At 46.9% G+C, this 25271-nt stretch overlaps 1 protein-coding gene across 4 annotated transcripts in view; it reads left to right on the top strand.

Annotated features, from left to right (window-relative positions):
* The window catches only part of Igf1 (insulin like growth factor 1), a 67390-nt gene that overhangs the window by 5802 nt on the left and 36317 nt on the right, over positions 1-25271 (top strand).

The following is a 25271-nucleotide window of genomic DNA, read 5'->3' as shown; positions in this document are numbered from 1 at the left end:
GTGTGCAGACCTATGAAGCCACACAGGACGGTCTGATAGCTCAGATGTGAATGGCGAGGACTCTCCATTCATGACACTTGGGAAAGAATTAAGGGACACATTCTAGATGCTTCTTTGTAATATGAAGTCACTGGGAACAGACAGGAGGCCACTTTTGCTCTGAGTCAGATTTGCAAATAAAATACATAGGTCTTCTCTAAACCCAAACTATGACATCATCTCCAAGGTGCCCCCCCGGCAGGTGACCTGGGTTCCTTCTGTCCTTGCATTGCACTGACAGAGCTCTTTGGAGGGATTTCTCTCTCGGTGGTGTCTTTGACAAGCACAGTGTCACTTGCCTCATAAATCAGGCCCAGACAATTAGAAACTCAACAGTCAACAGCAGCAGGCAGCTGGGGACCGCAACACCTGCAAACCAGAAAGGCAGACAAGTGCGTGGTGCCTGCGGGAAGTGACCGCTGCGCACTGAGACCGTGAGAGACTCAGAGCCAGGAGCTCCCTCCGTGTCATTGTCTGGACTCCCAGAGGACTGCAGGGATCAGAGCACGAGTCATGCTCCAGGGTCCAGGGGTGCCTCAGTCACCTCCACAGCTCTGGGATGGCTCACACGCTGCAAGCTTCTCTCCTCTTCTCTCCTCTCTAGGCAGGGTGTGTGTGTGATAGTAAGACTTGTGCAAAGGAGTTCTGCCAGTCTGGGGATGAGCAGGAGAGATAGGAAGAGGATGCTTGTAAGGAGACTGAGATCTGTGCTGACCATGGATTTGGGGGCGGGGGAGACAAGTGACAGAGACTCTGAAGTACTTTCTCTGGTTTGAATGGGGAAATTCCCACCCCGTGCTTCTAAGCTGAAGTTTGATTGAGTGAACTCGTGTACTTTTCTGAGGTTCCAGCCAAGTCTCTGTGGCAGGGGCTGACGCGGTTCCCGGGAGGGGCTTTTCCAGTGGCGGATCTGGTTTCCCTTTGTGAACAGGGGATACCAAGGTGAGCCCCAACAATAGGCCATTATTGTATGATTTGCTGCTACCAATCTACATTTCTTTAAAATGCATAAGCTATTTTCACTTACTATGTTCACAAGGATTTTTTTCCCCTTTTTTGTGCGGTTCTCTTTCATCCAGTTCACTAGGTAACTGCCAGCCTACACACACTCTGCGAGGTGCCCGTTTAGATTGTGACACTCCTCAGAATGTGGTCCAAGGTATCTACCTGCGGACCATGGAAAATAGAACCCCGTACACCTGCAATATTAGTATCAAATGATGAAAAATAAGACTGGAAAGAAGGATTGGTCCTAAATGACACTCACCGTGTCCCCACAGAGTTTAGACGTGTGTGTGAGGACAGTGGAAACCAATTTCAAGTCACCAAAATGGTCCCTTACTCTTGCCACTACAATGATCAAATTTTAGGAAATGTTTCAAAATTATGTTTTAATCATTTGAAAGGGGGAAGTTCTATATAGCGACTCCTGGTGACTGGGGGTGGGAAGTGCCCTTGTAAATTTTGTGTTACTGTCAGCACTGTCTCTGAGAGTGGAGGACCCCACGGTTACATCCAATGCACAAAAGTATTCTTGTTGGCTTTCTGGCCAAATGGGCAATCATCCTTGCCTTAGGAACCTTAGTCCTTTTAACTTATTTTGCTTTATTTCAAAACACCAGTGGGGTATCTGCTACTTTACTAGGCATGAATGAAATTCCTAGAAATGAATAAGTGATCGTGGCTTCGGGACTCACATGTTTTGGGAAGGAAAAAAAACTTCACCTAAGTATCATCGAGTGTCACAAGGGAAAAATAACCTTGGAGGACAGATTACGTGTCTGATTCTTTTCCTGATATTTTGCCCCACTTTTGCCATCCCCTTACCACCTTCTATCTTCCCTCGAGTGCCCCTGGATGCCAAACGCCTTGCTCATTTACCTTGAATAGCCAGAGTCTAAGTCAGTGCCTAGCTGACGTAGTAGTTGATTATTGCACTGACAGGACAGAATCCAAGCAAATCTAACGGGATTACTCATTCTAGATCTTAGTGTTACAAACCATCAAGATACTGGGTCGTCAAACAGTCTCAGATTGTCATATCCCATTTATCCAGTCAGTTGATAAACCTGCTTTTAACTGAACACAATGCATGCAAGAATGACTGCAGAAGGCTCTTAGGGGTCATCCCAAGCCACACTGATGGTCTGTTTTGTGTGGAAGCCAATTATTCTTCCAGACCTTAACTGTTGTCAACAAACGTTACTGAGTTTCCTTTATATCCCTGGAGATTTCCTGTGTGTGGAGAAGTCAGCTCTGGCCATTCACAGTCTCTGAAATCCTTTTCGAGGGAAGCGCCCTTCCCGCTGCTAGGATCGGTCGGTTGACACTTTATTATTTACTGCTCCTTGTTTTTATTTTTAAAGTCTTATTGTGACTGCGTCTTTTATCTTTAGCTGCTTCCACTCAACTGCGGAAGTATGGATTGTCCTTCCTGGCAGAAGGAAGTTTCTGGTCTTAGTTTGAACTTTAAACATTTAAAAGAAAATCGTTTTCATCACTTCTCTTTGCCAGTGCAGAATGTTCAACTAGGAGGGTTTTCACAATTCTATTAGAATGGTTCAAATTGGAAATTTGCAGTAAGGTGCAGATTTGTGCAGAGCCTGACCCAAATTCATGAACAGGCTCGGATTTCCCTTCAAGCCCAAGCTTCGGGACACACAGGAGAAAGAACCTTCCAGACTCTCACATCTTCCCAGCACACAAAGAAGAGTTCATGTATAATTAAAGTAGCTCCTCCAGACATTGTATGAGATGAAAGATCCTAATGACTGATTCTGCCGACCGCACCGTGGACAGGGGGCCTATCGATCTCCTGTCCTAGCAGGACGACATTGGCGTGTGGAGGAGAAAGCTGCTAGCCATTACCCTCCCAGGCTGACACAGCCCACATGAGGTGACTCCCTAGGATCACAGCCACAGGCACATGAAATGGGCCGGGTCATGCAGGTCACAGACATCACTTGTGACAGCCACGGTGACGAACCATCTTTATGTAGCGTTTAAGAGTTTGTGGAACTTGTGTGCTCGGAGATATTTTACAGATTGACGGACAGCCAGCCATTGGGGATGGTTTCAATTAAGCACAACAAAAAAGAAAAAGAAAAAGAAAGAGAGGGAGGGAGGCGGGCTGTTCCTGGGGTCCTTTTTAGTTTTAAAAGTCTATAAACAGTCCCTTAAATAAACTGTATATGCTTTACCTCCGGCCGTCCAAGAGAAGAAGAAGTAAATCAGTTAGAAAAGAAATTTGGATACCCTTTCGGGCACGTCAGATTTATGGCTTTTGTGAAATATATCCCCAACGCAGAGTTATTAAGAACAGGTCTCCGTAAATGAGCGACGTTCTTCGTGTGTGGAAACATACTGTTTTTAAAGAGTCTAAGTGAAACTTTGCAATTAACTTTCATTGTTACTGATTGTGTAAACCTCGGAGACTGAGGTGATTATTATTAGCTCGGCCTTCTTCCTTGGGTATATGGTTCTCAGAAAACCGCTTGCAGACCTGTCATTCATTAGCCGTCTGACTCGGGCAGGCAGTTAAAGTTTCTAGGCTGGAAGGTCCTCGTCTATAAAATAAGGGGCTTGGGTTAAATTAAATGACCCGACTCTAACAGACCCGTAGTCTAGGTTGTAATTAGCAAGGATTCAGAGCGAGTCAAGAAAGGAGATGCTTGGGTTTAAGTAGTGAACGGGGAACATCTGGCCACTTCTCTTCCTTACGTCGCTTCTATTGATCTGCAAAGGTAGGAGATTACAGCACTCAATCAATGAAAGAGAAGCCAGCTTCTGTGTTCTGTTCAAATTGGACTCCAAGTCCTTAAGGGTGGGGCCGAAATTCAGACATGGCCAAATACTCCACCCAAGGGGTTTACAGCTCAGGAAACACACGCTCAGGACCTCAGGACCGGAAGGTTTGCAGTGGTCCATTTCCTCACCTTGCTGGCTGTGAGGTCAAATGACTGGGTTCCTTTTTAGGTGAGACAGGAGACAGATGAGAATCCATAGGCTTCCAAAATGCTACCAAACACCTCTTCCTGGCTGTGGGTGCCGCCCTTCTGATTAAAGAAGAGAGCGTATGATTTGGAGACTCCAAAGATTCACTCGGCCCCCACCAATGCTGCTTTCGATGGAGCTGGTCCGAAACAGCCCCGTTTGAGCTGTCTTTTGCCTGGTGCTCATCAGACTGCTAGGCATAGGTCTGTACGACTGTCGGTCAACGGTAGGAGTTCAGTCGCCAGCTGCGGAAAAGCTTTTCGCTTTGAACCTAATTGGTACATGTGGAGTTTGACCTCATAACCTTGGCCTCATTAGTACCACAAAGCTAATAGGCCACAGGTATCAGTAAAGAAAAGCACCGGGCTTTTATATTGACCCCCAAATGCTTACCGCGATTCTTTAAATATATACCCAGGAGCGCCAGGCTGTGTAAGTCAGAAAATGAAAGTTTCTGTGGAATACTAGAAAATAATTGTCACTTTCATGGCATGTTAATGTTCTTTTAGGCATGGAAAATTATGAGCAAGGGAGTAAAGAGTTTCAGACCAAGAGCCTGGCCTCTACTGCCCAGTGTCCTGGGTTTGAACCCAGGCCACACAACCTACTTGGTGGGGGTTCTTCAACAAGTTACAGAACTTCCTTGTGCCTCAGTTCCCCCATCTGTAAAATGGAACCTGCTTTTTCGTGTTGGTGTCAGGGTTAAACAAGTTCATGGTTTAGAAAATGTTAAACGTGGAGAACCGTCTGACACGCAGTGAGCACGTGTTAGCTATTACACTTATTATTGTCTGTGGGGATCAGTTGCAGAATCTGTTGCAAAGACTGCAGATATCTGAAGAGTCCAATTAACCATACAATCATTTTGTCTTCTTGGGGGTATCTGAGAAAAACTCTCCTGGCAGTCATGACTATGTCAGAAACATCAGTACCGCTCACCAGAAGAACGTCTTTCATGCGTCTAGTCCATTTTCTCTTTCAGCATCCAGCTGCCCGGCTCTCTCAGGTACTCTTTACCCCAGTCTTGATGGGTTCAGATGATTGGTGCACAGGGTAAAGGAGAATTTAGAGGCACAGAAATTCTGTGACTTCCTTTACCAGACTGATCCAGAACCAAAGCCAAGGTCCCTTCACTCCCAGGAGTCCACACGGTCATTTGCGTGTGTGGAGCCCTAGTGCCCTGCACCAGAAGGCGCGAGGTCCTACAGCTGACTTTGAACATTTCCTCCAAACGAGCCGTGAGGGAGGTCTCTGTGGGCTGACCCCAATTGTTACCTTCTGGGAAAAGTGAGGGAGCATTCATAGAGTTGCCTCAGGAATTCAAGGCTGCAGCCACCCAAAAGCCTTCCCCAGACGCTAACCTGAGAGGAGGCAGCGCCTCCCCTGTGAGCTCCAGGGTCTACAGTACGGTCCAGGAGCCCCTGCCCTGGTCAAATCCAGATTTTCTTCTGTCTCTGCCAGAAGACTGCCTGGGCTTCATTTCTTTCAGCTTTTGGGCTTGTGGCACTCTGTGAGGAATACCGTGGAAAGGCTCTTCAGTGGGACCAAACATCTCTCTAGGGATCCTATGGGAGCAATGGGAAAATAGAAGTGGTTAGGGCCACCATGGTCTCCACAGTGAGCCAGGTGTGAGGACACTTCCAGCACCTGGACAGGAAAGGCTCTGTGGGAACAGCCACGGTTTCTACCTGCACAGTCCTTGAAGACCATTGGTGTTGGAACGCTCTGTATCTTCCGTGGCTCCTGAAATAGACACCTTGGGTCCAAGGGACAGTTTGTGTGTTCTCAAAAGGCAATGGGCTTCTGAATACCTTGTCCAGACACTGTGAACCCAGCCAGCGTTCCTTAGGGCGTCTGCTGAACCCCATCTCCCCTCTCCAGGAGCCTCCCTTCCTTCCAAGGTCACGCTGCTCACCAGAGAACCCGACTCACTGAGAACAGGCACCAGGCCTTCCCCGCTAAGAGCTCTCCTAATGCTCAGGACCCGGCTGCAAATGCTTTGCTCTTGTATGTAACCAGAGGTCTTTGACAACCATGGTGGCAAAAACCCATCTGAGCACTGAGCTGCTACCCTGGCAGAATTCCATCCTACACTTCTCCACGAAACATCAACAAACTCTTACATCCCAAAGAATTACTTTTGGTTGCCTAGAAAGTTCAAACCCCTTATTAGCTGTGAGACTAAGGAGATGACAACACGGCATTCTGTTTGTCTTTATGTCCACACGAGCCCATGTTGAAAACATAACAAAGAGCTGTCCGTGACATGCGATTCTAACTGCATTAAATTCTATGCCGATTCAATACATTGTTTAGTCTCGCATTGGCTGAAGTCTCTAAAAGAAGCAATTGGCAAGCTCCAGGTCTCCGTTCTTGGCATAGCTGGCCCTCTTACTGTGTCACTGACCTTCCATACCAAGAAAAACCCTTCCTTTCTTTACATCTGGCAAACTGCTTTGTGTAATTCACCAGAACCCTTACACGTGGCCGTTTGTGTTGTCCCAAGGTAATTAATGGCTTTGCAATATTTGATCGGCAGAAGCACAGGGACAAAGAGAAATTGTGAAACCAGCAGAGACCACACAGCCTTTTAAATTAAAACCTTTTGCTTCAAATGCCCAGGCATTCTGCAGGGATCAGGGTTTCAATTTTTCTTAAAGCCATGCTGGATCCCCTGGGAAGATTATTGACCTGATTATTGGTTAAGAATAAGTATACCTCTCTCTATCTCTTTCTTAAAACTACCCAATTGTTGAAAGTTGGAAGGAAATAAAACAAAAAATCCCCATAAGCAGGGAGGCCCTTAAAAAATAGCTTGTCAAGCATTAAGACTAGAACTCAGAGAAAACTGACATCTGAGGTCACACAGTAATTTTTGGCAGAAGTGGAAGGGGATACCGTTAATTCTGTTTCCTGATTCCAGTGCATTTTTTCTTCATTTAGAAGCAATTAGCCATGCCTATGTTAAAAGTATCTAGCAGGTTAAAATGATCAGGAAGGACTTCCAACTAAGTTCACCAAAATAAGCATAGATCTCAGTAAATCTTTCATTCCAACAAACTCACCTGAGGCTTAACACTTTGGCTCTCTGGCTACAGAAATTTGCACAAACTAAACATCATCCTCAGCTTGCCTCATGTATGATATACAAATCCTTTTTATGGGTTTTGGGCATTTCATTTTATGGGTTTTGGGCATTTTTTGTCCACTTCAGGTCATGATTGAGGCTATTATTGTATATTATATTATTCTGGATCTCTGGTCACTCTGTCCAATGTCAACTTTGGTCGAACGGCTTTGGAATGACTTTGCAAAGCTGTGTTCCTGGAAAATCTGAAACGGCCTGCCGAGTTGTTGGATCAGCCTTTTTTTCTGGAGATTTCTCTGACGGTCTCGGGCCAAAAGAAATTTACACCTGATTTTTTTGCAGACTCTCCACCAAATACTCCATGAATCTCTCTTGATTTTCTGCTTTCATTTGTGGCCTTTATGAGGTACTAGAAAGGCTGTTTGAAGGGCCCTTTTCAACGCCGACAATCTGGCAGCCCACGACTGAACTGTCAGGCAGCCCTGTTTCTGGGAAGATGTATCCACCTCTGTACCATTTACCCTGATGAAATGGGTCTTTCGTCAGAACCAAGAGATTTAGAAAGTCCACACTGAGGCAGCCTACATGCAACCAGCGCCTATGATCGATCCGGGGAAAGGTTAGAACGAGGAGACTCAGAATTAAGAGAGTCACAATTCTGAATTACAGTGATTTGAGGGATGCAGAGTTTCCTTCTATCTCTTCCCTGCATATTTTTAAATCTTATTTCATTCTGATGCTCCCCACTTATCTTTCCCAGAAATACCACTGGGGAAATGCCGTGAGGGTTTCCAAGCTTGGCATGATGCACGCTTGGGGACCAGATAATTTTTGTACTGAAGAAGGGAACTGCCCCTTACATTACTCATGTCAAGCAACACACGTGGTCTCCAGTCATTTGATGCCTGCGGTCCCCTGCTCCCCGTGGTAAGGACCAAAACCGTCTTCAGACATTGCTCCGTGTGTCCTGGGATGCAGAGTCACCGCGGTTGAGAATGACTGCGCTGGACAAGTCCCCAGAAGAGAAGCAAGTGGAGAGGTAGGGAAAGCCAGGCACAGAGCTGACTGGTCACCTGGGGAGCCTCCTACGCGGCAGAGCTGTGGACGCAGGCGCTGTCACTGATTAATGGAGAGCCTGTGGCCCACTGCCGGGACTGAGCAGTGAGAAGAGTCATCGGGTTTTGAAAACTGTTCTCTGAAAATAAAACGCTCTTTCTGTGCGCTGTTTCAAAGGGATTTGGAGGCTTTCCTTTCGGCCTCATAGCTATGGAACTCATTTGTTTGAGTAAGAAAAGTCAGGGCAGCCGAAGTGGTCCACAGCGAGCCGGTGTGCTTCGAATTTGATTATGACCACCTGCAGCAAATGACAAACAAGCTGGTTATCTTTGACCTCGGCACTGGCGGCTGTTCCTTTCTCAGTCACATAATAAATAAACGCTCAATTCCTCACCAGCAAAAAAGCACAGTTCAAAGGCAGTAGTCCCAGTTTTCTCTTCCTTTTTCCTGGGCCTTCCCCATCTGAGTATCGCCAGACTTAGTTTATGGCCCAGAGACGATCAACAGTTCTGTACTTGGGTCTGACCCTGTTTCCTTTCTGAATAGCTCTGTGATCTTGGAGAAGTCACTTAACATCCTGGGTCTCACATTCCTCACCGTAAAATGGGAACAAAAGATGGTAGACTTCAGATTTGTCCTGAGACTTGGCTACAGATGAGTTTTGGAAATGGAAAAGGCTCCAGCTGTGATGTTAGTAATGCCCGAACTGCAGGGCTTGCCCTGTCTGCCTTCTTACAGTTCACAAATCAGCTCAGTGGTTCAAATTCTGTAAGGTCTTGTGCGATTGTTTTAATTTAGGAAAGCCAACCTGGTGGTGGATTTTCTCAAGCTTCTTGATTTAAAAAAAATAGTGTAGTTAGGGAGTCCCTGAGATATTCCACATTAAGCGAGAGTTTCACTCTCCCATGTCAGCTATTGGTGATTTTTGCTTAGCCTAAAAACTCCAGTGTTCAGCAGAGGGAATATGCTATTACTCAAAGAAGAGGCTTTGCGTGCTAAACCGCCCATCTCAAATTCATCTGGATCGTAGACTGAATCATATGAGCACATCGTCAACAAAATAAAAGGTGTGAATTTCATCACAACGTGGACCAATGAATGCAATGTTCTTGCATCGATGGCAGCTCCCATCGTGAGCCTCCCAGGGACACTGATTTAACCCAGGAAGGACACTTTCGAACCACACAATGAGATCTGGTCACTGCCACGGCGAATTTCATTCAGTTGTGTTTTGAGATCATTCGGAAACACAGCAGCTGATTTTTAACTGATTGTTTTCTGTCCCACACAGCATCCAGCATTAGGTACTCAATAAAACTCCTTGATCTGTTATTGAAAAACTCACTCCGAAAGTGAATGCTTTTAGTCGCCAAAATCAACCCCATGACTTTTGATTTCTTTGACACCATCTTTATTGATCTCAGATTGAAGGAATAAGAGATAAAAGTCTACAAGCCCCCCGGGGGAGTCACCCCTCAGGAGCCCCTGCATGATGTCCCATCAAAACGTCTGTCACAAGACTGAGCTCACTCCAGTCATGGGGAGCTTCCAGCTGCTGCCAGACCCTCCCTGAAGGTTCCACCTGGACATGTGGTTGTGGAAAGAAAACTCTGCTCTAGTCCACCAGCACTGAGTGAGGTGGGCGGCCTGTGGGACATCCTGGCAAAGAAGCCCCATGCTGCAGCACCAGCCCCTAGAGGCCAACACAAGTGGTTTCTATTTTCCAGAGCAGAATGAAAGAATTAGAACGTTAGAGCCATATAAAGCAATCCAGAAAAACCTTGACATGCATGAAGTCACAAAACACAAAACACAGTGGCGAGGAAATCCAAGCCTACATTCAGCCATTTATTTCACACTTGGTCTGGTGCCCTGTGGACAGCCAGGCATATGAAACTCAACCTCAACAAACTCATGTGAAGGTGGCAACTACCAACCGGAATCTCCAAGAACTAGTCCATGACTCTCTGCTGGTGCAAAACATCAGGATAATCTGAAAATTCAACTCCTTCCCATAAAAGGCTGCCCTAGTTTCTGTTACCTGCTGGACCCCATCATTGGGTCTCTTTATCAGGAAGCTACTCAACTTGAATGTAGAACTGTGACCTTTTGCAAAGTCTAGCATTTCCGTAAGTTGAAGGCTTTTTCCAAAAAGAGTAAAGAGCTAATTCCTTTGTAGAGTTCATTTTAACTTGATGTCATTTCAGCTGGTTGAGTAGTTCATGTATTTTGCTAAAATCAGAAACTACCAGAAACAAAAGGTATTGTCTGCGCACTGTCTCCACACATTCCCGACTTGCTGGTCTTTCCTGAAGGTCTTCCACGAAGAAGCTTAAATTTTCCTACGTAGTTTGAGTTTTATGTTTCTCTCCATTAAAGTTTCCAGCCGTTCATAGACATATTTAGTTTGGCAGAAGGTAGTGGTGACTCATGGAATGAAGAAATTTGAAGGCAAAGCTACTGAAAATGGATCTAATTTCTTTGTAGGGTAATTTGGGAGCGAGCAATTGATAATTTGTCTAATTTTTTCTGGTTTCATCAGCTGCCACACTGCCAAATATTTGTTCCATATGGATGCTTTGTTATTCCTGAAACACATAACAAATTTCAGCTGCAACTATATCGAGTGTGGTCAAAGGGTAAGACTAATGCCAGCCCATTGTCCCACTGTGTTTGGCTGGACACCCTCAATCGATGGCCATCTGATCCTGAAAAAACAGGGTCACATGGAAACCATTTCCAGCATGTTCCTCCCTATGGATCCAACCATTTCACTGCGCGTCCGTCTAGCTCAGCTAATGCTCCCCATTAGAGGCATGACTGTGTTTTCGGCATAGATGCAACTTCCGGTTAACTGTGTCCACTTCTAATGCCACTCTCTGTTTTGGCACAGAGACATTTCTGGCTTTCCAGAAGTTCCTTCTTTCTCTGTTGATTCTTGCCTCTCAGTATGGACTAGATATTTGGCCATAAATTTCAAGCTGATCGATAAAACACTTACATAGTAGCTTTCATTTCGGGTTTCCTTTAGGGTAGACAATTCATGAGGCGTAAGTCCTATGAATAAGCTTTGTCAAAGGCTGTAAGATTGGCTGGCATTTTAGGAGATTATTAGTGCTTGGCATGCAATTCTAGAAATCTCCCTTACCGGATAAACCAGACAAGGAGGGGTTCGGTAGCTACACACAAGCACCAGGCTGTGTGTGCCAAGGCCTGGGAAGACTCACTTCTGGATTATTCTGAAGTCAGCACTGGCCATTTAGTCTTCAAGCCCCCTCCTAGGGAGGGGGCTTCCGTATCAATGATTTTGATCCCACCATCCACTGCCACTCCCACTACATAAAGAGTGGTCTTCAAGAGGGAAGAGTTTCTCTCAAAACACACCAGATTTGACCAATGATTCAAGACGGTGTTTGGGGCAAGAAGCAATCTCTCATTCACAGAGTGAATCTGGTTTGATTAGCAAATATTCTAAGGGGCATGAGTCAAGGTCACATTGAGTCTCACTACTTAGCAAACTGAGAGCATCCAGAAACACAGAATCAGGGACTCCCAGGACCCCAAAACTGGTGTTTGAACTAGATACCCAGAGGGTTTGTATAAGCATTTGAGTCTGAGAAACCCTGCTCCAGAGAACAATTGTTAGCATGCATGCATAAAAGAGACTATGAAAAATGGATTTAACATTCACTGAAGAGTTGAACAATAAAGTTGAGGCCCAATCTGCTTGTGGCCATTAATACTATGTAGGGCGATTTTCTCCCCAGCTCCCCTAAGTTGGTGGAACCTGTCCTCAGAGGACACAGAGCTGCTCCAAGGATAACTCCAAGGCCTGACGTTTTGTGAACTGGAAATTGGAACGCCTACTTGCTGTGGTTGCAATTTCCAGTCCCATCACTGAAGCCAGAAACTCAGCTCTAGTCCTTTAGGTCTTGCCAATTTCTTTTTCAATCATCATATTTTTTCAAGCCTGGACAAGGAAGACTGTGATAGACAGACAGAGAGAGAGAGAGAGACCAAGACAGAGACAGAGACATTTCCAATTGCATGTCATGGACCACTGTGTTTTACTCGTATCTCATTGACTCCTGTGTCAAACTGAGCCAGGCTCTGATATGATTTCTTACATGTCCCTGTTGAGTAGCTCCATTAGGTTTCTGCAGAATTTAAAGAAATTATTTCAAGATAAGAAAAGTATATTTTGTCGACAACTTGGAAGTGAAGGGTAATTTTCAAACTGCTTTGCAAAGATACATACCTGGTTTACAGTCTTCACGAGACCCTTCTGGGACAGAGAGGCTCTCCCACCTGAGCCCCTCAGGAAGGACCAGGTATCTGACAGATGCACTATAGCTGAGCAGGTAACCTGAGAGCTGGACAGCGCGCGGCTTCTGTTCTTTGAGGTGCCACCAGGCAGGAAGGAGAGCTTTGAATTGGACAAGTACAGAATCTTGGATTTATCCAGAATTCTGCTGCTAGGTAATTTGGTAAATGTGGGGATTATATTAAGGTAAACCAGACATTCTGCCTCTGCTTACATAACTGTGATCTTTTCCCCAATTTTTCAGGGAAAAAATAAGTTGTAAACAATACGCTTTTCTCATTTCTTCATTTATATGTTCCTTGAATTTTGAGTATTTTCCACCTCTTGATTATACTCAAATCTAAGATAAGTGGTTCTCATGCTTATACCAGAAATATATATTTGATTTTTAAAGACTTGGTTCACATTTTAATACAGCAGCATCCCCGGCTCCTCGGTGCTTTACCTGTTGAATGAATGTTGACAACATAACCTCTAAGACCTTTTCTAGAAAGAACATTTAATGCTGTTTCGTGAAAATCTATAAAACCTCTATTTTAATCCAGTTATAAATCGAGTTTATGGTTTGCTTCTTTAGTAAGCAACCTGCGCTCGGTATTTCTTCTTGGCCCTTTCCTAAAATTCGGGGAAGCAACACCCAGCAGTAACCAGTTTGCCTCAGGTCCCGTGCCAGGCGGCTTCTCAGTGCTCAACAACACCCAAAACAAGACAATGCAGGACTGCAAGACCTCCCAAGAGGACTCACTCTGTTGCCTGGGACCCCTTAATAACAACTGTATAACCCCAAGCTGGAGTCAGATGAGAATACTTCTCCACTGTGTACTCCGGTCTGTGCCATCCACAGAGTGCCCACTCACCCACACATCACAGGGGAAAAGAAAGAATAAAGTACCACCCGCACAGATGTCTCAGGATGGTGCCAGTCCGCCCCTTTCCCCACCTGAATCTAGCCCGAAGGCATGATTTGTTTGGTCCATTCTATTTTTTTGAATTCTGAAATTAAATTATAAAACTCAAGATGTTGTAAATGAAAGCCAAGGTAGCCTCTCTTGAAAAACCAGAAACTTCATGTGGCTGCACCCCCTTCCTGTGTGGTAACGGCTGACTGCGCCTGACATGTCTGGAATGGGCTGCTAGCACCAGCACGGCGCGCCAGCAAGCTTCCTTGATTCACTTCTGTACCCCCGGCTTCAGCGTGCATCGACCCCTGTGCACTCCTGCTCCAGATGTGAAAGATCTCTGAATATTAACTATCACCTTTTGCTTTTACTCAGCTCAGTATGCATTTATTACGTTTATGCTGCTCCTCAAGCACCAGGTTTGCCACTGCTGGCTCTTGCATAAGACACAATTCAGAATTCTGCAGCGCTCCTTAAACGTAACAAGGATACAGCTCAAGTAGAATGTAAAAGATAACCCATGCTCCTTGGGAATGAAGAGCCCAGAAAAACCAAGCATTCAAGAACATAGAGATTGTCAAAGGAATATTTCTTCAAGAGCAAGTGGAGATTTTGGGTAGTGACCTTGTAAAAGCAGGAAAGACCAGGTTCCCGGCCAAGGCGATGGGTGGCTTACGCAATCTCTCAGAGTGTTTAGGACAGCAGAGACCATCAAACCCAACTCTTCAGACAAAGCAAGCTGTAGCATTAGAGTTCGTTTTGTACCGAGATCCAGAACAGCTGTTACCAATTCACTGAAAGATTACACATGTATCCCTCCTGCCAGTCCCCTCAATATTGAGCCCCCCCACACACACACACTCCCCAAAACAGCCTCTTCGGGGATGGCTGTGTCCAGTCTTGCCTAACCCCAGCCATCCCGCCCTTGAGATTAACCTGTCTCAAACACGGCCCTCATCTCTTTACTCCTGTCCGAAGGAGCGTCCAGGGACCGTCCGCGGCTAAGGAAATTGAGGCTGAATGCCTCCATTTGACAGCGAAGGATACAATGGAAGGCCTCTGACTTTCCAATTGTATTTCTTAATGTTTCCATACAACAGACCTCACAGCCTGGCAGTCTGCAAGGCATATCCAGTCTTCCCAAGTATTTTGTTTGGCAAAGACCGTGTTTTTATAAAAATCTGCCAATATTTACTAAATGACTCTCCTCTTCATACTGGCGTGCGCTTTCTGCTTTCCCAGAACCCCCTCCGCTGCCCACTGCCTGCCCCTGGCCCACTGCACTGCCTCTGAGCAGCGGCTTTGGGTCACGGACTCAGTTTACTGGGAGGGTTTACAGGTGCCCTCTGCACACTGCAGCGCTCAAGCAGGAGGACTTTTGCCTCCTTGGACTTCCCTCCTGCTCTCTCAAATTGTCACCTCCTCTGTAAAACCTTCTACCAGATGCCAACCCTCCTCCTTCGGAAAGAAGAAGGCAGTAATGCTCTCTTAAAGCACTTTTCATCTGTTCTGTTCTGTGTGTGTGTGGTGAGCGTGCGTGCCTCACACGGCTGGCTAATTCCGAGCTCCGTGAAGGTGACGGCCGGGTGCTATTAATCACCCTAAGCCAGCTCCCCCTCGCTGCCCACACGCAGCACAGTGGACGCCCACATGGAATTCATTAAGGTATCTGTTTTTCCTCTGGACTCGGCGGGCCTCGATTCATGGTGAGGGCCCGTAAGAGAGCAGTAACTCATCTGAAAAGCAGACACGGCTCAGTTGGAAGCCCCCACGAACTTTCAGGTTTTTTCAAAGAGAGTGAGAAATGCTGGAGCTCCAGGAAAGTGCTGAGGGACTTTAGGTAAACAGAACATGATACTTTTCGTTTGAAGCTGGCTGTGATTCTCCAGATTAAAGCACTACTGCGTACCTCGCAAGGCGCATCGGCAAATCTCCGGAGCACTCAGCTAGCGCCAGACTCCCAGGAGCTGATCCATCCGGGCCTGGCTGAAACAGTGAAATGAGCCAGGTAGAGAACAGACACCTATAGACAGGGAAAATGCAAAGAACTCTGCTCGCTGCCCTCAAAAGCATCCATCACTAAAGTTTCTGAACACCTAGAAAGGAACTCGTATGCCCATGTGCTTCAGCAGAAAGGCTATCCAGAAGCAGGAGGTCTGTAGAGTCAAATTTCCAGCTTAATGGACCCAACTTAATGAATTTTGATGGGAATGATCATTTGTAAAACACCCACCAAAGAGGGAAAAAATTACTCTTTTAATATGTAATTACACTCAGCAGTGTTTTGTGGACCGCAGTTTACCTGGCATAGTGCTAGAAGCCTAGAAAAAGCTAAAATAGAAAAGCAGAGGAGATGCACATCTTAATGAACACCCACCATGCTCCCAAGGGGAAATATAAAAGCCCTAAACTCCTTCATCTGCTAAAAAAGCAGCCCTCACCCAGTTGGAGGCGCAATCATCTAAACCCACACCATTAAAGGAAATCAAAATATAGCAAACAGTATTTTTTCTTTTCCTACTGGACAAGGGAGATTTCCAAACATGTTTCCTGAATTCCTGGGGAGTGCGAGTATTCTCATCCTCCTCTCTTTATCCCCAGTTTGGCAGGGACTTTCTTGGAGATTTAAGAGTAAGGTGGACCTTGTTACCATGTTCACTCTCCACTTGTCCGGGACCTCAGCATGACACAAGTATTGGTGTGTGCTGTAGCCTGAGAGAGGCCAGAAATACTGTGCTGACCTCACCTCGAGTTGATAGGAAATTCATTTTTAAAGTGCCTCTTTTGGGCTGAGGATTTAGTTCAGTGGCACAAGCACCTGCCTGGCAAGTGCGAGGTCATGGGTTTGATCCCCAGCACAACAAACAAACAAACAATTCCTCTTTTTTGTGAGGTTTTAGGCCATTCTTTCTGACTCAGATTCAGTGACTCACCCAAATTCTACCTGGAGCGTGAGCCTCCCTCCCACCCTGGCCTCCACGTCCCCTGGTACGATGCGGCCTGAGGCAAAGAACCTTTGCTTTCTGCCCAAGGATTCCTGAAAGCAGATTGTTCTGAAGTAAATAGAAAATCCAACTGAGACTGTGTGAATGTATTAGACTCAGGTTTATTTTCCTGGTAGAAATACTATGTGAAGAAGAAAAAAGAGCTCTGTGTTGGGGACATCTGGAAGCCCTGCAGAGCCTGCAGTGGATGGCTGTAAGCTGAACACCTTTGGGAAATCCTCTTCCTAACACGGCTATGCCTGTGCCCGCCTGTCTGCCCACCAAGAGTGGTCTTAGGGAGTATAAAGGACGGGGTGGTGCCTGTGAAATTATCACAAAACTCTCAAAAAAATCAAGGTCCACCACTTGTTTCTAGCAATGAGTTGAGTGAAGAGTTGTCCAAGGCTGGGCTAGAGCACACTGGGAAGCTGAAAGTGGGCTGGCCACGGTGGCACGCACACACCTTCCTCTGAGCAGAGGGGCTGCTTTTGCTTTTTGGGGTCAAGTGGGGCATCTGAGGACCAAAAGGACACAGACAAAAGCAGGCATCACTGTATGACTGGTCGGTACTTTTCACATTCCTCCATCCCACGAGGAGGAATAGGAGGTTAATTAAATACATCTCCAGAGCAACAGAAATGACCAAGGCTATCCCTGGAACACAGGTGGCTGCTGCGGAAAGTAGGCTTTTGTTTCAGGGAGAATCTCCCACAGAGACACACAGGCCGCCAACCAGAGCTATAAATAGGACTACCCTGTATGTCAATTATAAATAGGTTTGTTCCCTTTCGGCTGGACAATTAATGCTAGCCCAAAGCCTTGGTGCAACAGAAATGAGGGAGAGCTCCTGGCAAAATATTATTACAGCTCGGAGTCCGGGCTGCTACCTTTTCCCTGCCCAGGTGATTTGCTCTGATTTCCCCTACGTGGTGACCTCCTTCTGATTCGAGTTTAGGATTCGGCTTTGTCTTTGAAGTACACCTGCTCTGCACAGGTGAGCGCTGAGCGCCGTGACCAAGGTAGCTATCAGGAAGCTATGAGGGGACAAGTGTCCACTGCCATCGCCTGCTGCTGTGACCACGTTAAACGGGGAACTGGTAACCGGTAACGCCGAACCGTTACCATCGCCCCTCCGTCCTGCGTGCAGCAGCACCCAGAGGGAGCCCAGCTCTCTCAGTCCAGGGAGCCAATTCCTTGTCCTCTCCATGACTCATGTCCTCCCAGGGCCAAGGAGCAAAGTAGCAGCTTCCCACCCGAGCTGTCTGCTAGGTTCATCCTGGGACAAGAGACCGAGGCCAGAGCCGCAGGGCGCTTCTGTCCTGTGCGAGGCACGGTGGGATGAGATGGGACTTGTGGCTCTTCCCCGCGGGGAGGAGGGGATTGGGCATCTTGTCGGGCGCCGGCCCACCTTTTCTCTGGAGGCTTCCATTTTCAACCACCCCAGCCTCGGCACCAAAGAAGGGGCTGTCGGTGAGGCTGGCTGGGGGAAAAAGTTGACGAAACCAGTGAGGACCTTTCTTGGAAACTCCTGCCCCCTCTGCAATGCCCTGTCCTCTTTTCACCGTGGGATATTTTTAAATAAATGCAACTTGTCAACTGGAATTTCACTGCCTGACCTGAGAAGCAGGGAAGATTGCTGGCAAAGCACAGGGTTTGGAAAGCTTAGGTCCCAATACGTAAAGAAATATATTAAAGACTTTCAAAGATACAAAATTCTTAGAACCGTTGGACAGGTTTCTGTGGTGACCTCTCTCTTCCAAGTGGCGTTGCTCAACAGCCCAGCTCCCATCCGAAGGCTGACATCATGGTGTTGTGCAACTCAGCCCTCGCAATGTCACCTCACTAACTCCACGCTCTGCACTGCACGCTCCTCCGCAGAGCAGCCCAGCGCCTTTAAGTTTGGAGTCAGAAATACTAAGCAGGATCATTCCCCTGAAACCTGAGCCCTCCACTCCTCTAAAAAGTCAGAATGCATTTGGATCTTGCAAATCAAGACTGTCAGAGCCAATATTTTCCTCTTTAATCAAAGCCCAGGAATGGCACGGTGGGTGGCTAGGGCCATGTCCTCTTCTTCTTCCCTTCCCTTCCTTTCCTTTCCCGTTTTTGCTCTTCCCTTCTCTTCCCTTCCCCCACACTCCCAGCCAGACTCTGCAGGCTAGAGAGCCGACCTGACAGCAGCGCTGGTGCTTGTGTGGTCAGCCCTGAGCCTCTCTGCCAAGCACCACATGCATGGCGACGCTGGCACAGTGGGACGTGGAGACGAGAGCCCAGGAATGCCAATCTGTGCCCAGACTGATAGGTAAACGGCAACCAGGAAACACTTCTTCCCCCTCCGTGTTCCCGACAAAATCCTTGGGACTCTATGCAGCAGCCCTACCCTCTGTGGAACCTGGACTCAGCTGACCCCTGGGTGAGGATTGTTCCATCTTGGTTAGGTTGTTCCCTGGCTCCATCTTTGAGCAGTTTTTCAAAGCTGCAGACATGGGGCCCTTTTCTATTAGACTGGCATGGAATGTTCTCGGGAACCTTGTGAAGAGCACAGAATCCTGGCTTATTCACAAAGGCGGCAGTGCCTTCAAACTCGGTGAAGTCAAACACTGACACACGCAGGTGACAGCTGATGTGAGAGTTTATCTTGTTCCTTCTGTGCTGCTGTCATCTTTCAGGGAAATCTAGGAATAGCGGGAGGGCGAATTCTGCCCTTTCCCCTGCTGCACTGATCCGCAGGGAGGAGGCAGGGGTGCCCTGTCATTTCCCAGACCCCATGAATCATACTGGAGGTCCAGGGTAGGCTTGGCTCGTGGCAAGCTGAGGAGGCCGAGCTTCCAGCTGTCGGAAAGCCTGGGCAGTGCCGTGAGGCACTTATGTTTGTCTGAAACGCATCGGTGTTCAAGGTAGAGCAGAAGTGCGTAGGATCTTACAGGTGGAGAGACTTGGGCAGAGAGGCTAACTCAATGGAAAAGCGCCTACAACACAAAATACGGAGAACATTTGCAGGTGCATGAGACATCCAGCCAGTGATCTGGGTTTGGTATTAGTGGGGCACGCAGCACAAGATAAGCCAGAAAGATAGGCGGGCAGAACATTAATTCCCAAGAATGGTAACAGCCAGCACTCTCCGAGTGCCTGCTATGCACATGACCTGTTCCGAGCACTTCCATGTATTATTAACTCACTTCCCACTTATAGAGAAGTGCATCATCTGCCTCAGGGCACTTAGCTTCTAAGGGTGACAACCAGTCAACCAAATCCAGCCACCCGGGGACCAGTAACCTTGACAGTGACCTCCCCGTGGCTCCTTCTTTTTCCCTGTACCTTCCTCCTCTTCCCCTTCCCTGGCCGAGGAATGGGGGTGACCTCAGAGGCCGGGCTCTCATGCTGCTTGCTTAGCATCGCCTCTTAATTCACTGGAAAGAATCCGTGGTCACACCCTCTGATTCCTCTCACTGGTACCCAAGACCCATCATCCCCCAGCCTTGCTCACATTTGAGGCCCACGAGCGTCTCTCCTTCAGGCCATCTTCGTATCAGGTTCCTCTTTGTCACCTGAGAACCTAGGACGGTGCATTGCATGTAGAAAGTGCCCGATTCACGTTGCCTGGATTCGACTGAATGAATGCCCAGGGCCCCTGGCTGAGACCTAAGGAAATGTCCCCTGCTCTTACCAGATGGTTTTGAGGCTGTTTCCCAGGGTCAAGACAAAGCCAAAGAAATAGAAAAAATTTTTAAAAACCTAAGAAATGCTGAGCCCTACAAGGGTCACTCCTACTTCTAAAATTCAGCAACCCATTAAAAAAAACAGTTTTCAAAAGCACAATGTGGCCAATCTCAGGCCACAGACCAACTCCCTCACTCCAGGCTGAGCTGGGCCTGGCTGTGAAAGACAGCACAAGGCCGCGGGGGCCCAAAGGCAAAACTTCAGCTCCCGGGGGCTCCAGGCTTCTGAGAAGGCTCCCTTCATCCTAACATAGCTCTCGGCTTCTCAGCCCCCAAACCCAGCTCCCTGAGGGAGAGTCAAAAACACCCAATTTAATTAAAACCTGTTCTCTTCACACAGAAGTCACAAGTTTTCACAGGGTAGGACGTGTTGCTAAGCCAGCACTTTCTAGGCTATGCTGAGACTGCTCCGTGTCCCGAGGATGTTTTGCTGCACAAATATCTCCAAGGGAAAAGTAGTCACCTGGTTAACAGTATACTTGTAATACCTTTCACTAGTTATCTCCAAACTCAGAGACTCTGTCCCAACCATGAGACCGGCACTGTGCACTGTGGAAGGAGGTCACACAAGCCTGGGGAACAGCTGCCAGTGGTCTCATCGGCGAGACCCACCTGGCCTAGGTTGAGTGTTACGGATGTGCAAAGCTGGGTGCTAAAATGTGACTGGTAAGTGCATAAATAGGTACCGCACAGTCCCACTAGCAGGTGCTGAGGATGCTTAAGTGCTTAGTGTTACCCAGAAAAGTACAGGGGAGGTGGCCAGTCCTAAGGGAGAGCCAGGAAGGGGGAGATGGCTGTCCCTGAGCTCACCTGATGAAAACCAGGTCCACTGCCTTCCCCGAGCTGCTTTCTTTCCCAGCTGCTGGAGCACCTACCCTGTCAGCCTCCCATTTCCTTTTTTCCGCTTTGTCTCAGGGCCCTGTCACACACTCCGTTACAGCCACTGGTTTTGGACTCCTTGGGCTAAGAACAGTAGGCTGCATGTGCGCGCTGGACCTTTCCTGTTCTATGTCCACTCACGTGGGACGTCACTAGAAATGCACTAGCCAGGCATGATCGTTCCTCCGCTTTCCTACACGCACTGGGACATTCCGAGAGCACTAGAGATTTCTTGGCCTGAAAGGTCCACAGCTCTCAAAGTGTCAAGAAAAGGAAACAATAAAATCTCCACAGCATCTGGATCTCAAGCCCCTAGACCTGCTGGCTTTCTGGGAGGTGCATTAATCACACAGTATAAACAAACAAAATAGAAAACAATAGAAAAACAATACCTATTGTTTGGCCCACCAGGCAGAGTTCTTTGACCACAGAAGTAGAGAACTGTGTGGCACCACCAATGAACTGCGTAGGTAAATCTGCGAGTCACTCAACATTATAGCATTTTGACATTCACTTCTTCTCTCACTGGAGTCTTCCTACTTTTCCAAACTTATTCTGCTGTCTGTTTTTCAGTGCCATTAGACCAACCTACTACCATAACGTGATCCTCTGAAGCCCCTGAGAAGGCCTCTGTGTCCTTAGATCCACTTAACAGGTGTATAGGACAAATGCTTCAAGACCTTTGTCCTAAAAGTCAACCTAATGTTACTAGAGCTGGAGGGAATGGGTCAGACTAGATGTGCGAATGGAAAGACATTATCCTGGTAAGCAGCATGTAGATACTGATAGAACTGAGCTCAGCGAGGGCACTGCTGTAAGTGTTCCACGTCAGCCGGAAAGAAGAAAAAGCAAAAGCACCTTTTACCTGTGTTTGCCAAAACAAGGACTTAGACAATGCATAGCTCCAGCTTTCAAACAGAGGGTGAAACAGAGACTGAGGTTTAGAGAAGCAGCATTTTATCAGGTCTAACGCAGTCCCTGAGCCATCAGGAGTCGTCTGGTCTCTGGTCGGAATGCCGTGTGGAGGCCATGTCCCCCTTCACGTCACCAGCAGAGCGACAGGCTTCCCAAAGAAAATCAGAAGTCAGCACTGAGAGGCAGATACAGTCCCCATCACGCCCCAAACGGTTCACTTAGCTCTTTGCACTACTTTCTTACTCTGTCATGGAGCAATTTCTAGGAGAATTGCGTAAAAGTCAGGAGATTTTTTAACTTTGAACAGCAAATGAGAAAATTGGGTAAGGAAAGCCTAAAATTAGTACAGAAAAAGAAAATGAGTGGCCAGGGACTAGTACCAGAGCCCTCAAAAAGGGTGCTTCCCCATTAGAGAATTGGCCACGTGGAACTCCACACCTATAAAACTCTGGGTGGATTTTTTCATTGAGAAGAATCGCTGAGTTTAATTAGATGTTTGCTAAGACTTCATCTTGTGATCTCCCATTTGATGTGGGTGACCCCTTCCTTTTGGAAATTCACCCTGTCTGTGCTGCTGGGTGAGAAAAAAAGAGAATCCATGAGGTTGGACTCCTTAAAGATCTCTCATCTCCCTAATTTTGTGCTTCCCTTCACCCAAGGCCTACAACAGGACAAGACCTAGAGGCCCCAGGCAACCAAGGGGAAAGAGTTTGCATTAAGAAGGAGAAGAATCACCCAGTTAAGGTTTGGGAAAGAGTTTGACCTCTTAGAATCCCTCTGCTGAGAAGATATTCCCTTCCGCCACAGCCTGCCTAAAAGCTCTTGTGGATGAGGGACAAAACTCTCCTGCTCCCCTGTTGAGCCCTGGAGAGCTGCACCAGGGGGAAACCACCCCCAGCAGTGAGAGGATGACCCAGCAGAGCTCCCCACTGACTTCCCTGTGTGTCCTTGCTCCTTGCTCAGGCTTGTGTTAGGGTTGTCTCGTCTCCCCCAGGGCCACAAACTCCAGGAAGGCTCACCTTTAATTCACTCATCCATAACAAGGTCCCTGCCTTCAGAGGGCCGGGAACCAGTAGTCTTGTGTGCGTTTTAAAGTAAGCTCTTTGAAAAAGTTGACTTGTAGTTTAGCTCTGCAAGAAGACTATCTAGGTCAGAAATTACTTGCCACCATGAATTTCAATTTTCCTGCTCTTTCCTTAATATTTAACTCACTCAAAAGTATGCCCAATGCATAGTGCACAGTAAATACATTTGCTAAATTAATTTATGTGTGAGAAAATCAATGACTGAGCACTCAGGGAGGCGCTGCTCTGTTTGTCTGTGAAGTCAAGGCCCTGCGAGGAGAATGTCTGGTCTGACCCTACCTCTCCTGTTCCACTGTAGCCTTGCTGATACAAAGGTATCATCATCACTCTTAACCCAATGCTGATGTAACCTGAACTTTTGCTCTGTGTAATCACAGATCTGTGGGTGAATTTCCTAGAAAAGAACAGCTCCTGGGCAAACTGGGCAATGGGAAAATTACAAATTGGACCTCTTCTCTCCACAGTGCCAAGAGCAAGGTGGACCTAACTCTGCTCCTCCCTTTCCATCCTTGCCCCCCTCATCCCCAAAGTAGGACAAAGTCCAGACCTGGGATTGCCTGCGTTTCACCCCTTCTTTCCCCCTTTATATATCTTGAGTTATCTCCTACCTTTACACCCCAATGTCTATATAATCACCAGTAAGTGTCTAGTAACCTATTACTTTGTTCACTCACAGCGTAGTCTGAAAATACTCTATGCACAAAGGAGTTCCAGGTTTACAATGGTTTAACCAAGACAGGAGCTTGTTTCTCTCACGTAATAGCCTCAAGATAGTTGTAGTTGCTGATTATTGGATCTGCAGGGCAGCTCTACTTTACAAAATCCTCAAGGACCTAGGTTTTTCTAGCTTTCTGTTTCACCATCCTCGCTCTTCATCCATATGGCCCAAGACGGCTACTGAAGATTCAGCCTTACCCTCATGCTCCAGCTTACAGGAAGATTAGAAAAACAAGGATGCATTCTGGCAGTCTTTCCAAAAACAGATCCCAGAAGTTGTCATGTGACACTCTGATTTCTCTTCCGCTATCTAGAATTTGAGCACACAGTCACACATAGCTGCAAGGGAGGCTGGGAAATTAGCTGAAAAATAAAGATTTCTATGATTATGAAAGGAAGGAGAATGAATACAGAGCAATGATCAAGATTTCCTGCCAGACTAAACACCCCTGAGTGGTTTCTCTTAAGTATCCAACACTAAGCCTCTGCAAAGTTTGAGTCAGGCTCAGCTGCATCCAGATGCAATCCTGCTGACACCATGTAGCGAGCTGTGTGGACTCTGAACCATTTCCCACACCATCACACATGGAAATCACACGCCTCCTTCGGCTCCTGAAGGATAGGCCTGGTGGTAGCTGGTCGAGTGGGAGGCATACGGTCGATTTCAGTCCACATTTTTTACTATTATCATTCTGCCTGCATGTAAGGCTGGCTGTGCTCCAGACTTCACATCAACTTGGGCCTGAAAACATTCACAAAGCTCCTGGCGGCTGTGTTTCTTGAGCAATTTCACACCCTATCCATTAGCCAGATGCATAGAGAAAATGAACGGCTGCTCAAGAGAATATCTTTATCCTCATCTGCCCTTTTTTTCTTTGTTGAATGGTATTGAATGAGACAGAAACAATTAATAAACTTCTCTGTGCCATAGGAGATCACAATTAGGATGAGCAGAGCTCAAAAGGAGTAGAAAAATGATGAAGGTTGGGGGTAGTGGGCTTTTTAAAATGCAAAGCGATTCTTTTTGCTTCACCTTGTTTATCAGGCCAGGCAAACTAATGTGGGAAATCACTGTGGAAAACATAAAAAAAAAAACTATTGCTTTGGCACTGTCCACTAAGCTACCATATCAAGTAAATGGCTTAGGAGGTGCCCTGGGATTTATTTCCCATTGTTGCAATCTAAGTTCGACTTAGAAAAATCCTCTAAGATGCGTTAAGCTCTCTACCTTGACTTCTGCTCAGCAGCAAGTTTCTACTGGAGTTGAAAAGCAATGCAATGATTGGATGCTCAGGAAAACCACCAAGTTCGAATCCCAGTTTGGTCACTTCATGGATGGGTGACCTTCAGACAAGTGGAGTAACTTTTCTAAGGTTCAGTGTTATTAGCAGTCAAGTCACGGGGCACAGTGGTATCCATCTCACAGACTGGTGTGAGATCTAAATGAAACAGTGGTACCTTTCGATTTTCCCGTCTCTGGTCCCAGTTGCTTCCAGTGTCCACCTGAAATCACTTCAGCAGACCCAACCTTAGTGGATGGCAGATACTGGCTTTTATTTTAGAGATAGTGAATCAT

Source organism: Cavia porcellus, unplaced genomic scaffold (genome assembly GCF_034190915.1).
Source record: "Cavia porcellus strain 051 isolate PalLab524CR breed Dunkin Hartley unplaced genomic scaffold, mCavPor4.1 scaffold_8, whole genome shotgun sequence".
NCBI classification, from domain to species: Eukaryota; Metazoa; Chordata; class Mammalia; order Rodentia; family Caviidae; genus Cavia; species Cavia porcellus.
Note: the sequence above shows the minus strand (reverse complement) of the source record. Positions and strands in the feature narration are given on the sequence as shown.